The sequence below is a fragment of the Diceros bicornis genome, assembly GCF_020826845.1.
Source record: "Diceros bicornis minor isolate mBicDic1 chromosome 32 unlocalized genomic scaffold, mDicBic1.mat.cur SUPER_32_unloc_2, whole genome shotgun sequence".
Classification (NCBI taxonomy): Eukaryota; Metazoa; Chordata; class Mammalia; order Perissodactyla; family Rhinocerotidae; genus Diceros; species Diceros bicornis.
In genome coordinates this window covers 1,072,724-1,088,780 of record NW_026690908.1, presented here as the reverse complement: position 1 = coordinate 1,088,780, position 16,057 = coordinate 1,072,724, and the positions used below count along the sequence as shown (strand labels likewise).

Sequence of the window (16,057 nt, the reverse complement as noted above, 5' to 3'; positions counted from 1 at the left end):
AGCATCACATTCTGCTCATTCTCCTGGGCAGCGGGGAGAGGGACGCGGGTAGGGACACCTGCACCGGTCGGCATGGAAGACTGTGCTCACCTGGACTCTTAGCCGCTGGGACTGGCTGGCATGGTTTGGGGCGGGGCCGTCGGGGGCAGCAGCTCCTCAGGTGGAGTGGGTGGGGGCAGCTCCCATAGTGAGACCGGTGCGTCTGACAACCAGGTCCCTGCGGGTCTGGACGCTCTTTCCATCCACCCTCGGTGCTCTGGCGCTGGCCTGACAAGCCCATGGCTGCTGGGGCAGGAGGGGCAGCAGGGAGTCAGGGAGGGGAGGGGGGTGCTGGGCGGGGCTGGGGCAATGGTTCTTGGGAGGCTTTTTCCTTCCCCGCCAGGATTAAGAAGTCCCTTCTCTGGAAGTGGCTTTGGATCCAACCACACAATCCCTGTCTGTGTGCAGAACTCTTGCCCTGGTCTCAGCCCTGGCAAAGATTTCTTGCTTTGACCAAACTTTAGTCAGGCTCCTGAACCTTCTTGTAGGCCTGTCTGTGCACTTCCTTGTAAAATCCAGTTTTAGCAAGAACCTTGCTAAGTCAGTTTAACCAGAACACCCACCCGTATGTCTGATCACCATCGAGATCTGCTCAGGCTCCTCCTCCATCTCCACCATCCCTCAGGTGGTGTCTGATCACTCTGGCCTCTCTTTGGTAAGAATCCTGTTAGGTCAGGTTAGCCAGAAACCCCAACACTTGTTTTTTCTCTTAGTAATTTTCCATCCTGTGACCCCCACCATGCTGCCTGGCCATGAATTCCCACTTGCCCATGCTGCATTCAGAGTAGAGTCCAATCTCATTTCTCCCCCACTGTGAATCCCATCACGGTGGTCCCTACGTATCACAGTGGTTCTGAATAAAATATGCCTTACCATCTTTGACAGGTGTCATTAAATAATTTTTCTTTAAAACCTCCAACCACAACAAAAGCCCAGACCAGGCTCCTTTCCTTGCTCCCTCAAGCCATTTCAGAGCTACTTCAGATTCTGGCCCTGCTCTCCTCAGAGACCTCTATTATGCGAGTCATAAGACTTTTCCTAACTTTGGTGCGTGTGTGGAGGGGGGCACACACCAGCATCAGTCTCTCCATGGGAGCCACAGCACTTGCCAGTGAGCAGTCATATTTTGAAAGGAATATCTTTCTCTGAGTGGTAGGTCTCAACAGTGGACTCAAAATATTCAGTGAACCATGTTGTAAACAGATGTGCTGTCATCCAGGCTGTGTTGTTCAATTTGAGCAGTGACTTTAACTTAAAGTCAGCAGATGCATTATGTATAACAAGAGAGTGAGCCTGTACAAAGGCCCTAGGGTGTGGATCGGAGGGAGAGGGGAGACAACAGGATCAGTTAGAGGACCAGAGGTCAGAATGTGAGACAGGATTTGGAGAAGGAGCCAGAGCAGTCAGTAACAGCACAGCAGCCAGGTCAATGTCCCGCACACCATATCTGGGAGTCAGGACCATTTCCTAATCGCAGTCAGTGGGGGACCCCCATTTCTGGTTGGATCTCTTGGGGACAAGAAGGCAGTGTCTTACCACATCTGTCTGTCCACATCTACCAGACCCTGGCCAGGGAGTGTGAAGTGCTGATGCAGAAGTACCTGCACCTGCTGCAGATTGTGGAGGCGAGAAGACAGTGGCCAAGCAGCTACGGCAGCAGATCGAGGATGGGGAGATCAATATCGAGTGGCTGAAGGCAGAGGTGACTGCTGGCTAGGGGTGCAGAGGAGGCTGGCCAGGGGGCCCAGGGCACAGGCCAAACACCTCACACTCTGGGCTCTTGCAGGATCAGGGGGGCACATGACCGACAGGGGGACCAGCTTCCAGCCACAGCTATGCCAGCCTAGAAACTTAAATTTAGTGATGCTGGCAGAGTGGGAAGGGCCTTAGTCAGATCTGAGTTCAGATCCTACCTCTGCCACTTGACGGTTGCAACCTAGAGTACATCCCCCCATCCTCTGTGCCTCAATTCCTTCATCTATAAAACAGCCTTTTTATACTTGCCTGACAAAGTTGTGAGGATTGAGTGAGGTTATTTATGGGCGAGTTTTTAATTACTCTGCTGATGACCACATTGACTAAGCATTCCCACATTATCAGCTGAAGTGTCCGGGGACACAGAGTTACTGGTGAGTCATCATAGTGTGGGCTGCTGGCTAAGTTCTAAGCAGTCGTTCCCTCTGCCTGTCATAAGAGCTCCTACAGCGGCTTGCCGGGCATCGGTCTGGAGGCCACGCTGTTCCTAGGTTAAGGCTTCTAGAACTTCACTACTCAAAATGTGGTCCATGAAGCAAGAGCATGTTAGAAATGCAGAATCTCAGGCCCTGCCCAGACCTCCAGAATCAGAATCTGCACTTTCACAACATCCCAGTCGATTGCCATTTACATTAAAGCTTGGGAGGCGCTGGCTCTCTGTCCCTTAGACGCCCCTCACCAGCTGTCTACCCCAGCGCCGAATGATGGGATTGCCTCTCCCCCCTCATCTCACCATGCTCACCAGATGCTCAGAGCCATTTGGCCACATCACATAAGGACCGAGGACTCTGAGCTGAGGATGGGAAAATGGAAACAGATTCTAACCAGGGTTGGCTGCATGATTTGTAGGGCCTGAGGCAAGGGAAAAATGCAAGGCCCTGGGTGGAGTCGGGGAAGTCGACCTCCCCTTCTCACAGCCCACCAACCCACCCATGGCAGACAGGCGACCTCCCAATATCAACCTTCAACCTCCGCTAAACTCTGTGCCATGATACACTTGGTACCTAGATGAGGGGTGGGCAAGATGCTCGTGCTGAGTCACCCACCTAGTGCCCAGGCATTGTCTCCTTGCCTTGCCCTGAGACAGGATCGGGTGTTCACTGCACCCGCCATTTCTGCACCTACCCCAAGGCCCCTTCAGAGGGTGGAGGGTGACTCACTGTGGAATGTGAGTCTTCCTGGCTGACTCCACCCATTTGCTCCCAGACAGAAGATAGAGGAGGTCATGGGTTCTGGGGGTGCCGGCATGTGTGGAGCAAGCAGCTGAGATACCATCCCAGGGAGGCAACAGTAGGCAGGAACACATGAGGGCTGAGGCTCCACTCCCCTGGGGTGCGCTCCATTGTTCCATCAGATGTTTCTCATGAAAACAAATTCAAAGAGAAATAATAACTTCAAGGTTGCAACTGCAGAACTTGAAGCCCCAAGCATGGGGCCTTCTGAGCACAGGACCCCATCACATGACTTTGAAGCCAGCTCTGCCTGGAATGTTCAACGCTCTGAAGTTGCTAATTCCACCTTATGGTGCCGCTGCCAAGCTCTGAACTAATGATCACATCAGCTTGAAACTTGAGCTTGAACAAAAGTTTCAGATTCCACACACCTCCTCTACACTGCAGCAGGCACTGTCAGAGATGCTTTCTTAGTCAGTCCCCATAACCATCCTCATAGCTTGGAATGAGGAAGCAGGCTCAGAGAACTCAAGGCACCTGACCAAGCTCACACAGCTGGGAGGTGGCAGAGCCAGGACTAGAACCCAGGTCTGTGTCTCTACTTGCCAGTCTTGCCACTCTACTTGTGGGTCCTGGGATCGGGGCTTGTCCCGTGTCTAAACTATCTAGTTAATTCTGAGATCTATCCTAGCCCTACACATATCCCTGAAACCAAGCTGAGTCCTTACTAAGGACGAAGGAATAGGTCTAAGGACCAGTACCAGGTTAGTGGCTTCATGATCAAGGGTGTCATTCACTCACTCACTCGTTCACTAACTGCCTAAAATCTGCTGACCACTGCCTCATCCTCTTCCCCAGGCTCCTCTTACCCCATCACTCGGGGCTCCAGCCAGTGTCCCCGGTCATGAGCTGTGCCCACCTTGGCCTTTGCATATGCTGGGGCTTCTGTATGGAGTGCCCCTTCCACCCCCACGCTTCCCTGCCTGGTGGAATCCTACCAAGCTCAAATGCCTCCTCCTGGGGACTCTCATCCCAGAATGTGCTCCATGACCCCTGCTGCCACAGCTTTCCCACCCTCAGCATGCCATGGCAGACCCAGCTCCTCAGGTGTCTGTCCCTCACCTGGTCTGGTGGGACTTCCTTGAAGGCAGGGGTGTCCTTTATCACTCTGTCCCTTCTGCCTCGCACATAGTAGGTACTCTGTAAGGACTTGATGAATGAATGGACATCAGGTTCTGTGGGAGGCAGTAAAGAGATGGAAGCTTCTAGCCTTGAAGTCTGATTGTGGTAGAGTGTGATTGGCACCATAATAGAGCTTGCAGTGTGAACCGAGGTAGGAAACGAGTCATTTTATGGCCAAAGAAGGTGTGGGTTCATGTCGCATATGGCCTTGAAAGGTTTCGGGGGTTGGTAGGCCAGAGAAGGGGTGGGTGCAAAGGGCAGGGCCCTCTCTGGTGCTGGAGAGCACAAAACTGGTCAGTTTTGGTGAAAGTGTGTGTGTGTGTGTGTTTGTGTCAGCGTGGCAGCAGAGGCCTTTGTGGTGGGAATTAGGAGCAACGTTTCCAACTGAGTATATTACTCTCCAGGGAAAACGATATTTTTAAGTAAGGCTTTTTTTTGTGTGTGTGTGAGGAAGATAAGCCCTGAGCTAACATTCATGCCAATCTTCCTCTTTTTGCTGAGGAAGACTGGCCGTGAGCTAACATATATTGCCAGTCCTCCTTTTACTCCCTAAAGCCCCAGTACATAAGTGTATATCACAGTTGCACATCCATCTAGTTGTCGTATGTGGGACGCCGCCTCATCATGGCTGGACGAACGGTGCGTCAGTGTGCGCCCGGGATCCGAACCCGGGCCACCAGTAGCGCAGCGGGTGCACTTAACCACTAAGCCATGTAGCCGGCCCCTAAGTAAGACTTTGCAAGATCAGCTTGGTAAACCTTTCTGGCTGTAGTCTTTCTCTCTCTCTCTCTCACTCCCTCACTCTCTCACTCTCACTCTCTCTCTCTCTCTCTCTCACACACACACACACACACACACACACACACACACACACACACCCTGCAGAGCAGAGGGCACTTGTGTGTTCTGGAGGGGCTCCAGGAAGTTGAAACAGAGCCCATTTCCCAAGAAGTAGGCCATCAGGTAGGCAGGAGGTGCTGAGGAGCCAAGTAAGTGATGAATGATGCCCGTGACAAAGACAGAGGGTCATAGAATGTCAGAGCTGGGAGGGATCTGAGAACTGAGAGGTCCACAGAAGAGGAAAGGACTTATCCAAGGTCACTCCAAGGTCACTTCCAGCGCTGGAATCCAGGCTTAACTTTGGGTCTCCTGGCTGTAGATCCGTGGCCTGTGCCTGCCACACACGTTATTCCTTCCTTGCTGGGGAGACGGGCCATATAAAATGTGCATATTCAGGAACCACTGTGTCACCTGGATGGCCTCAAGCTCTCATGGTCCACCTGATAGCCAGAAAACTACCTCAAGCCCCCTCCCACGTATTCCTGAGGATTTTCAGGGTCTTCCATTTTCCTGGCCACATCTGGCTTCCAATTCTGCTCTCCTGGCTTCTTGTATCACTTCTCACAGTGCCAGTCTCCACTCAGTCTTGACTGCTCCTTACCCCCTTGTGGTCGCTCCATGTGTCCGTCAGGTGGAGCTAGATTCTGCTGCAATTACAAACAGCCCCCAAGTCTCAGAGGCTTAAAACAACAAAGATTGCTTTCTCTCTCACACTGTGTGTCCATTGTGTGTTCTGCTCCACAAAATTCTCACTCAGAGTCAGGGACACAGGCTGACGGGGCTCCCACCATCAGGAAATTCACCAGTCCCAGGGCAGGGGAAGGAATGTGGCAAATGATGCCTGACAACTCTGCTCAAGTTTTATTGGACACAGCGAGTCACATGACCGCACTCGACTTCAGGGCCCTGGGCAGTACAGTCCTGCCCTGACCCAGGAGGAGAACCAGAGTATCCAGGAAAGCCCTAATGACACCCAGCTGGCTCTTCCTTCACTCCCCAAGCCCCCAATATGGGCCAAGTATGGACCAGACTTTCTGAAAGGCTTAGATGCACTCGAGGGGGTTTCCAGTACTGAAACAGAAAACAGCTGAAAGCTGAATAGAAGACATCCTTGCCCTCCTGTCACTCAGCCTTTCCTGCTACAGGGATTTCTTGCTGACCTCCTCTCCTCACTCTGGCCTCTCTCCACACTCTCCCAACTGTCATTTTGGTGGTGGGGGCTTTTATCTGCCCCCACCTTTATCTGCCAAGACCCTCGCCTTACATCCAGTGATGTGCTGGAGCTGGCTCACACCAACTTGCAAGTCGGTTGTGAAATTTTCAAGAAGCTTGCAAGCTTGTTATTCACTCTTTGGTAGCTTAAAATGGGCCAAGGTAGGAATGTTTACAGCATGGAAATTGGCCAGTGCTACCAGTCAGAGTTTTTCTTTCAGAGAGCTGGTCATTAATCCTTTACCAATATACCCTTGTCTACACCTTTTTTCAGGATCAGCTAAATACTTTGCTGGGCCCAGTGCAAATTGAAAATGCAGGGCTCTTAAGAATTTCAAGGCAACAACAGCAGAGCCTTAAACCAGGCATTAGGCCCTTCTTAGCAGGCTGTGCACAGGTCAGACATCGAGGACACTGGCCCTGTCTCTACTCCCTCTATACCCTCTACACTCAGAGCCCCCACCAGCAGCCAACTCTCCCTAGAGGTAACGGGAGATCACACCCAAACAAAAGCAAAGTTATTAAGCAAAACTGTCCAGCTCTGCTCAGTCTCTTCTCTCCCATCTAAAGAGTCCTCTTGGGCTTCATCTTTTGTAACCAAAAAGCTACAAGGACCATCTAAAACAAAGGGAACATCCTCTTCTGAGAAGAATCCTTCCCTCCTCTAGAATCCTCAGTTTGGCACCATTTCATTGTTTTAATAGTTATTTTTCTCCCATTTATGATTGGAAGTAAGTTGGGACGGCTCAGGCAGCCCAAAGGGAAGGGTAGGAATTTAGAGGTGGTCATGGTATTTTCCTGGCTTGGGAGCACTCAGAATCCTGGAAGGCTGACTCTGCAAGAAACTGCACAGATCTTTAGTTCAGGGTTTGTGGTAAAACTGTAGCCTTGGGATCATGTTTAAAAACCAACTTTGACATGGAGAGGGCCACCTTGACCCCTCCCCAGGCAGCCTCTCTGCAGGGCCCACTCCATGCCTTGAGTCCTGTTTCCCATGTTCCTCCTGCCATCCCCACCCCTGCTGCCCTGAACTCAACACCCTGTTGTGCTCTGCATCTTTGTTCACATCATCCCTTCTGCTCCAATTCCTTCTATACTCTAGCACACATGTTGAGTTTCTTTTTTGTGTGTGTGTGTGAGGAAGATCAGCCCTGAGCTAACATCCATGCCAATCTTCCACTTTTTGCTGAGGAAGACTGGCCATGGGATAATATCTGTGCCCACTTTCCTCCACTTTTATATGGGACACAACCACAGCATGGCCTGACAAGCGGTGCATCAGTTTGGATCCTGGGCCGCCAGCAGCGGAGCTCATGCACTTAACTGCCACAGCACGGGGCCAGCCCAATTGGGCTCCTGTTTTGTCCTTCAAAACCTCTGGGTAGCGCTTCTGGATTCCATGGTGAGACCCTCCCACTGCATTAGGGGCCCACCTCTGTTCTGGCCTCACCTTGTTGGAGTATAAGTTACCTCTGTGGGTTTCTGACCCTTTTCTTAGGCTGGAAGCTCCTCCAGTGAAGGGATCTGACTTATCCCCCTCTGGCTGTCTCACCCATGCCCAGCATGGTGCCACCACACGAAATCCATCAGGACATTTTATATGGCCCGTCTCCCCAGCAAGGAAGGAATAACGTGTGTGGCAGGCACAGGCCACGGATCTACAGCCAGGAGACCCAAAGTTAAGCCTGGATTCCAGCGCTGGAAGTGACCTTGGAGTGACCTTGGATAAGTCCTTTCCTCTTCTGTGGACCTCTCAGTTCTCAGATCCCTCCCAGCTCTGACATTCTATGACCCTCTGTCTTTGTCACGGGCATCAAAGGGAGACAGAGATGGGCATCTCTTAGGCTTGGAAGAGGCCAGAGGGAATGGAGAAGGAAGGAGAGAGAACTGAGTTGTGTGGCAGCTGTTTGAAAAACAGGAAGTACAGAGATCTTTAGCAAAACCTTGACTGCTAACAAAAGAGAGAAAACCATGGACTAATTTCTCCATCAATGACTGCACCGACTAAATGCATTCTGGATTAAAGACACTGTCTCCAGAGAGGGGACTCTGGTGGGGCAGGAGCGAACGAGCAGTGCCGCCGAGGGATGCGGCAAATGAGGGTTTGCCTCTGATGGGCCAAGAAGGCCAGACTGTGGGATGGCAAGTGGGCAGGGCTCAGCTGAGACGCCAGACATTGAGCCAGGTTGGGTAGCCAGAGCTGGACTCTAGCCGGCGAGTTGGGATAATAAGCCGAAGTCCCAACTCTCCGTGGTCATCGTTGACAAGGGTCAACTGAGCAGGCCTTGGACCTCAGCCAAGCCAACCTGGATCCAAAGCAAATGCATCCTCAGAAGGAACATTCAGGATAAGGGAAAGGCTGTCTCTGTGATCTCAGAGGGGCTGGGGTTCCTGCGGCCATCCTGACATTGGCTCCTAGCAGGGGTGGGCCATGGCCCAAGGCTTCTGCAAGGTCTCCAAGCTCACAGCTCTCCAGAGCATTGCCCACCCAGCACAATCCTTAAATCAGAATCCCAGACTGCCAGTGTTGCCTGTGCAGGGAGCAGAGCATCTGACCTGACTACATCTGGTTTTTGCTCTGGTCCCTGGGGAGTAGATGTCCTGTAGATGCCTCTGAGAAGAGCGCCATCAGTTTTACATACAGACTACATTTACCCACACACCCACACCCACACGCATACCCCACAATCCTAAAGAGAAAAGGCTACCACGTGCAAATCCCAGAACTGGCAAAGAGAGCAGACTGGCATGGGGGTGATGACATCAGGGCAGTGAGGGTGCTGACTGGGCATCCACGTGTCTCTGAGCTCTCCATGAGCCTGTGTGTGAGTCCCTTAGCTCTTTAGAGTTCAGATCCAAGAACAGCCATTATTTCATGTGCCTAGGTTCTCAGAGAATGGAAAAAATAGGAAAGCCTGCATTGACACTGAATATTTCTCCATTAGATATTTTCAGCCGCTCTTCAAGCACAGGCTGGTGTAGTTTTAGCAACCCGGAAGTGGAGAGTGGCTAACTGTCCCATTTTGCATTCAAAGTGCTCCATTCCGTCAATTGTCACAGCCCATTCATCCTGTGCTTCAGCAAGTGGCCTTGAGGGGACAAAGCCACATGCCCTGGAAAGGGAGGGGAGCTGGCTCTGTGGCATGTTTGTGATTTCCTGAGCTACTATCTTTGGACGTCTGCCACACAGCTCAAGGGTGTCTCTGTGCCCACTAAGCACGTTCCACCCCTGCTCTTGTTGTACTGAGAAAGTGAGACCCCAGGGTGGGGGTTTGCCCTCAGGGCACAAACTGCTGGGAGAGGAGACAGCCCCGTGGCAGCTCACAGAAGAGGAAAGCACCAGGGGACTCCAACAGCCAAAGTGCTGGGTCATCATAGAGGGAGGGAGCAGAGAGCACACGTGGAGAATGGGACTAGGGAGGGGCATCTGATGTGGCAGAGAAAGACAGAGACCACTGCAGGGATATGAGGACAGGCTCCTACGCTGGGGCTGCCCTGACTCCCGGGGGCTTCACTCTTTCTCTCTGGGTCTGTTTTCCTGTCTACAAATGGGGTGCACGACAGAGTCCCTTTGGCTTCCCCTCTGTCGTTCAGCTCAAACACCAGACACATTGGGGTGGTTCCCAGGTCTCCAGGGTGGTAGGAGCTGAGGGTGATGAACAAGAACAGAGGAGGAACAGTTGGGAGGGGAGGGGGCTGCAGGAAGTCTCTCTGGTATCCTTACAGCTCATCCTGGGAGAGGAGACTCGGGCTGTGTTCTGGAGCTGGCTGGCTGGGGAGCATGGGCGGGGAAGAGGGTGCTGGGAGGGGAGCCACGGCAAATGTGGCTGCCAGGGGTGCTCAGAGGCCCATTACCCAACCTGGTGCTAAGCTGCCAGTGAGAAGGCATGATACCCAGGGCTCTTTAGGTGGTGACAGGGCACGTGCTTGGGAGAATCTGGGTGTTTTTGCTTTTCTAAGTTGTCCCCCCAAAAGGGGGTGGTCGAGAGGTAGTCTTTACTGAGCAACTTCTCTGTACCAGGCCCTCAAATTGTCCCATTACTTACAGGAGTGACGTCATTTCACCTTCATATTTTACAGGAAAGACCTGAGGTTCAGAGATATTAGGCATCTTGCTGGAGGTCACACAGCTGAAAAGCAGGATAAGGTGGATTTGAGCCTGATCTGTGTGGGTCTCAAGCCCTAGCTCTTTTCACATCATCAGTGGCATTTCCTCTGAATTCTCCAGAGCCCTGAGTTCCTCTAAGATCCCTTGTGGTCACCGCAGCAGGTGGACACTGACGGTGCCAGGAAGGCTGGCAGCGAGAGCAGCTCCCGTCCTCTGCCAGCTTCTGGGGCGTGTGATCCATGCTTAGAAAAGTCTATGTTTGGTTTAGTGCTCTGCTGTCACCATCTTGGAGTTTTGTCATTTTTTAAGAAGGGGTCCTGCATATTTTCTCTGCACTGGGCCACAAGTTACATAGTCCATCCCGCTGATGGGGTTTTCACATAAGGTGTCACTTGAGAAAGGCTGCTCGAGTCCCACCGGTGGTGGCAGCCCCTGCCCTCTCCCTAGTCCCCTCAGCTCTGCTGGACTTGTGGGCGAGGCCTTGGAGGGGCAGGAACTCCGTGGCCAGAGCTTACCCTGTGGTTCCTCTGTCAGTGAGGCCATCGTGTGTTTGCACCAGATCTTGACCAAGGCCTGAAGACCTGCATCTCCAGCTGGCCCTCTGGGATCTGGGTGAGCAGGCAGCCCTGGCAGAGGTCCCCAGCCCCACCTGCACCAAAATCCACCTGAGAAGTCCCTCTCCAGGGCCCACTCCTCCAGGCTGGCAGCACTTCCATCCTCCCGGGGTGTAAAACACACCTTAAAACACACAGAATCCCTCAGAGGGAGCAGAAGAGGAAAGACAAGTTGGCAAAAGCTGTTTTTCTAGGAGGAAGTGATATATTTTTAGTTCCTTATCTACTTTTCCCTTTTAAAAATTATATATATGAACCCATTTGAGAAAATTTGACAATCTAGAGAATCAGAAAATGTTCAAAGCTATATCAACCATAGTTCTCCTTCCCAAAGATAACCACTGTAAACACTTTGTTGTGTTTTCTTCAAATTTTTTTCTATGCACAGACCTTGGGATGTTCCCCCCGCTTTATTTACATAATATCACATATATGAATGTTGAATTTGAATCTTGATGTGTTTGTTTTTTTACCTAACATTATAGCACAAGTGTTTTCTCATGCTGAAAGTATGCTTTTTGATGGCTGTTTGATCCTCCAGTACCTGTGAGCATGCCATCATCCATGCAGCCATCTCCCATCATTGGCTCTTAAAGTTGTTGCAAATTTTTGTTACTAGAAACACTCATCTCTGCAACTGAAATGTTCATATGAGAGAGCGTCTCCTTGGGACAGGTTTCCAAAAGTAGAATGACTGAAACAAAAGGTAGAAGCACGGTCAAGGCTCCCATTCCTTCCACCCTGCGTCACTGCTCTCTGAACTGACTGCACCGCCCTGACGGCCCCGAGGGCTGCACAGTAGGACCACCTGCATCGCGCCTCTCCCACACTGAGTGTGACATTTTCTTGTTCACTTCCCTAAGTCAGAGAGCCCCGCTTTTCCCCCAAGGTCACAATGGGAAGCGGCCCTAGAAAGACGAGGTCTGCACTTCCTGTAGTTGCGTGGGTGATGGTGCCGTCCCATGGGTAGTGGAATGTCCTGTGTAAGCTCCCACTTAGAGTTTATTGCAAAGGAGGCATGTTTTTCTTTAATGGAGTTTATAAGCAGAGGTTTCAGTGGACCCATCCCTGCCAATCAAGTACTGAAGGGCAGGTTTGGGGAGATTGGCTGGGCTTTTGGGAGCTGGAAGGCAGGGTATTGTGTTTCCAAGAGGTTGGAACAGAGCAGGCCAGCAGCAGACCCAAGTTGCTGAGCCTGGGGAGGTGTGGAAGGACAGGGACAAATGGATAAAGGGACAGACAGCTGAAGGGACGTGACTCGGGAGGGCATGTCTTGTGGAGGGAAGCCCTGGAATGGGGGACTCAGGAGACCTGGTTCCAGGCCAGCTACTGACTCACCTTATGACCTCGGATGGGTCACTTCTGTCACTGGTGGGGCACTCTGGGAGGGAAGCCTCTTGGGGGAGCCAGGGCTGAGGGGAATGTGGAGCTGCAATTCAGTGACCACAGAGGCCTCAGCTGAACCCCCAAAACTCCGGAGCTGGGTAGCCCTTCAGACCCTTCAGGCGGCGAGGCACACCACAGCACCCACAACAGCCCTCTCCGACCTTCCAATACACAGGTGTCAGACAAGATGGGGCCCCATGTCTATAAAGATCTGTGACTCTGATGGTGTCCTGATGCCTGAGGCCAACTATCTGGCCCTGGATAGGGCAGTGGTGCCAGAGTCATCCTCAAAGGCAAGGGTGTCTCTGGGTGGGAGCTCTGAACTAGGTCTTGACCTCTGTGGGTGGGGCTGGGTGACCAAGGGCTTGTGGAGCCACTCCTCGTGCAGACCCATTAGACATCCTGCTGCCCATGGTCAATTTCTATCAGGAGTTGGTCTCCAGCTACCAGTACAGCCTGCAGATCTTGGCCCACTGCAAGCAGAACAGCGACTTGACTTTGACAAGCTGCTGAAGCACTATGAGGCCAAACTGACTGCAAGGAGAGAGTTCTGGAGATCTTCCTCACTGACCCCATGTTCCAGCTGGCACCTAGACCTGTCCTTAAGGGCACATGCCTTGGGAGCCTTCTGGGGGTCCATGGCAGTGAGGGCCCCAGCTGGGAGCAAGCCACAGCTGGGGGCACCATGGAGCCATGGCCGGGAGAGCCCAGACCCTAACAGGCCCCAGCTCTGGGCTGCCTGTAGAATGGGGTTAGAGCCAGCCCTTGACCCAGCGAACCGCAGGGCTGTCCAGCTCCACAGAGCATGCAGTGTGGGAAGGTGAGGGGGAGCTCCTGGTACTGAGCCCACCTCCAGGCCCTTTCTCCTGCTGGCTTAGAGCATCAAGATCTGGGCTCTTGCCCCAAACAAGACCCTGGAAGATCCTCCACATTAGAGTCTGAGATCAGAAGTGCTGTGGGTGTCCGTCCTCATCCCTGCTCATGGGAGTGCTGGTTGCTGAGAGAACCATTCTCCGTCCACTTGGTCACTCTCTCTCCCTCTCTACATTGCTGTTTTCTCTCTGACTTACTTCATCACTGTCTCTCTCCTTGCCTCTGTCCCTGTCCCCCTGCCTCTCCCTGCCACAGATTCCCAGGCACATTCTGACACTGCACGAGCTCCTGGCCCACTTTTCACGAGCACATAGAGCCAACAGACTGGACGATGCCAGGGCTAAACTGGGGGAGCTGTCTGGGTGAGCCCGGCTCCGGGGTGCCCCCATCAGTGGAAAGGCCAGGGCTAAGGATGCTCCCCAGCAGGAGTTTCCTGAGCCCCAGATGCTAAAATATCATGTTCAGGTTAGGATCCCAAGGGGTGGGTGTTGGGGCACCCCCAGCTTGCCTCACCTGGAAGCAGGGTCTCCGGAGCAATCTGAGTTTTTCACAGCTCAAGCTCAGGGGCAGTTGGTGGGATGGTGTGGGTGGTGTGCTGTCCCTGGCACAGATGGGGTTCGAGGAAGGGCCCTGGGCACTCACGTGGGCCCATCTGCCAGAGCAGGGATCCGCCCAGGGACTCGCAGGCACTCTGCCAACTTCCCCTGTTCTCCAGTGTCAGTGTCTCACAACCTGTGGTATAGGAGCCCCAGAGGGGGTCCTGGCTGATGGGCCTTCATGTGCCCAAGGGTGCAGTCACAGCAGGCAGTGTCATGGATGGACAAACACCTGACTTTTCCAGTGTCAGAGGCCCCAGCCCTCTGGTCAAGGCCCCTCCGTTGCCCCTCATTCAGTCTCCAAAGCCCAGGGGGATCCTTCCTCTGCCAGGGCAGAAGCAGAGGGACCAGGGAGGAGGCTCCTACAACAGCCCAGGCAGCAGTTGACGGTGGCCTGCACCAGGTGGTGGCAGTGGAGGTGAGGAGGAGGTTCAGATTCGAGGTGTGTTTTGAAGATGGAACCAACAGGAGTTTCTGATGCATTAGATGTGGGGAGAGAGAAGATGGGAGGCAAGAGTGATTCGACAGTTTTTGGCTGAGCAAGCAGAAGGTTGGAGTTGCTTCTAACCAAGATGGAAAAACTGGCAGGATGGGCAGGTGTGGAGGGGAAATCTTTCTTGCTTCACTGGATCTTGACTGGGGGCATGTTGAGCTTGAGATGGACAACAGTGGTGGAGGGGACAAGATGGAGGAGGGCGTTTGAGTCTGAAGTGTAAGGGAGTGAGCCATTCAGGAGCCATCAGCTCAGAGATGGTATTTAAAGTCACAAGACTGGTGAGATCACCAAGGGAGTAGGTTTAGGCAGGAACGAGGTGCGTACCAAGAGCTGAGCCCTGGGGTCTGCACCTTATGGAGGCTAAGATATGATGAGCAGCCTTGTACTCAACGATGGGCTGCCAGAATCTGCAAAGGAGGGTCGGTCTGCAGCATGTAGGGTCCAGTACCCAGCCCTGCCAACCACTCAGTGCCCTAAATGGCTTCCCGAGTCCAGCAAAAGGCAGCCGGTAGGGCCACGTCTCCCAGCTGGGCAGAGGGAGGACCAGGCTGGAATAGGGCAGGGCACAGGCCGCGGAGTGGGGGTTCATTCAGGGAGCAGATGTAATCAGAGTGTGTTTGTAGACTAACAAAAACCATTGTGGGGTGGAGACCCCAGTCCTCTCATGACCCAAGGAGCCAAATCCTGCACACTTCCCCAAGGAGAAGTCTTGGGACTCCAACGAGGCTCCTCATCCCTGTGGCATGCCCTGTACCGGTGCGGGCCATAACAAGGAAGGCACATGAGTGCCAAGGCATTTATCCTAAGATCCCGATCCCCTTTCCCGAAACCTACTCATCTGATCACCTGATCAGCTGCATCTGGCCTGAACACAGCCCTAGTGGCACAGAAGAGGGTTTTCCTATAGCCCTGACAGCAGCCCTTTCATCCTCCTCTCTCCCTCCCTTGGAGGACTGAGGAAAGCTCCCAGCCCTGCAGGAAGCCATCAGATAACAAACCCTCCCTGGCTGTGCTCAGAAACACTCCTCCCCTGGGGCTGACTCTCTCCTACCTCTGGCCTTTGTCTCGCTTTTTCTCCTGAACCTCATCTCTTGGGCTCACTGTAACCCAGGTTGTCAATTCCAGCTGCCCCGGCAGACTGCGGCCCTGGGAACTCCTCCCCAGCTGCGTGGACGGTGTGGCTCTCAGCACAAAACCCAGCCGGGGCTGGCAGGAGTCCTGAGCAGCTGCAGCTGGCACTTCTCTAACAGTGAAACTAGTGTTGCTACTGTGGGATCGCCCCCTTGTTTGTAGCAAATACAGCCCTCCTCAGCAAAATCTCCACCATCGTCAAAAGAAATGGTTCTGCTTACCTTTGCTAACTTCCAAAAATGAATCCCTATCCAGGGAACTAGCATATCCTTGAATGGTGCCTCCCTGTGCCCCGACCCTTCCAGAAGAGGGCTAGGGACTGGGCTGCTGAGAAGAGCATTGCTGGGAGGGAGGGACTAAGGATCCTAAGGAAGAGACCCCGTCTCCATGCCACAGTCTGATAGCCAGAAAACAACGGGTAATAATAGTTGGATAATAACACCTTTGCAACCAGTGATACTAGCAACAGTGATCACGGCCCTTTACTCAAGCACCTGCCGTGTGTGCTGGGCCTGAGGTCAGCACGTGAAATGCATTCTTTTCCATCCTCACTCTGACATTCTACAGGTGAGCACACTGAGGGTCAGAGGGGCCCAATAATTGGCTCATCGCTGAGTTCGTTAATCACCGATCCAGCTCGACCAGTGTCATCT

General features: G+C 52.9%; 1 long non-coding RNA gene across 1 annotated transcript; it reads right to left on the bottom strand.

Moving 5' to 3' along the window:
- Positions 1-10,867: 10,867 nt before the first annotated feature.
- LOC131402233 (uncharacterized) lies at positions 10,868-12,311 on the bottom strand. The gene is made up of 3 exons (XR_009218443.1): positions 12,261-12,311; positions 11,467-11,616; positions 10,868-11,065 (listed from the first exon to the last, which is right to left on the bottom strand). It is a non-coding gene; the product is annotated as an uncharacterized LOC131402233 (long non-coding RNA).
- Positions 12,312-16,057: the final 3,746 nt, after the last annotated feature.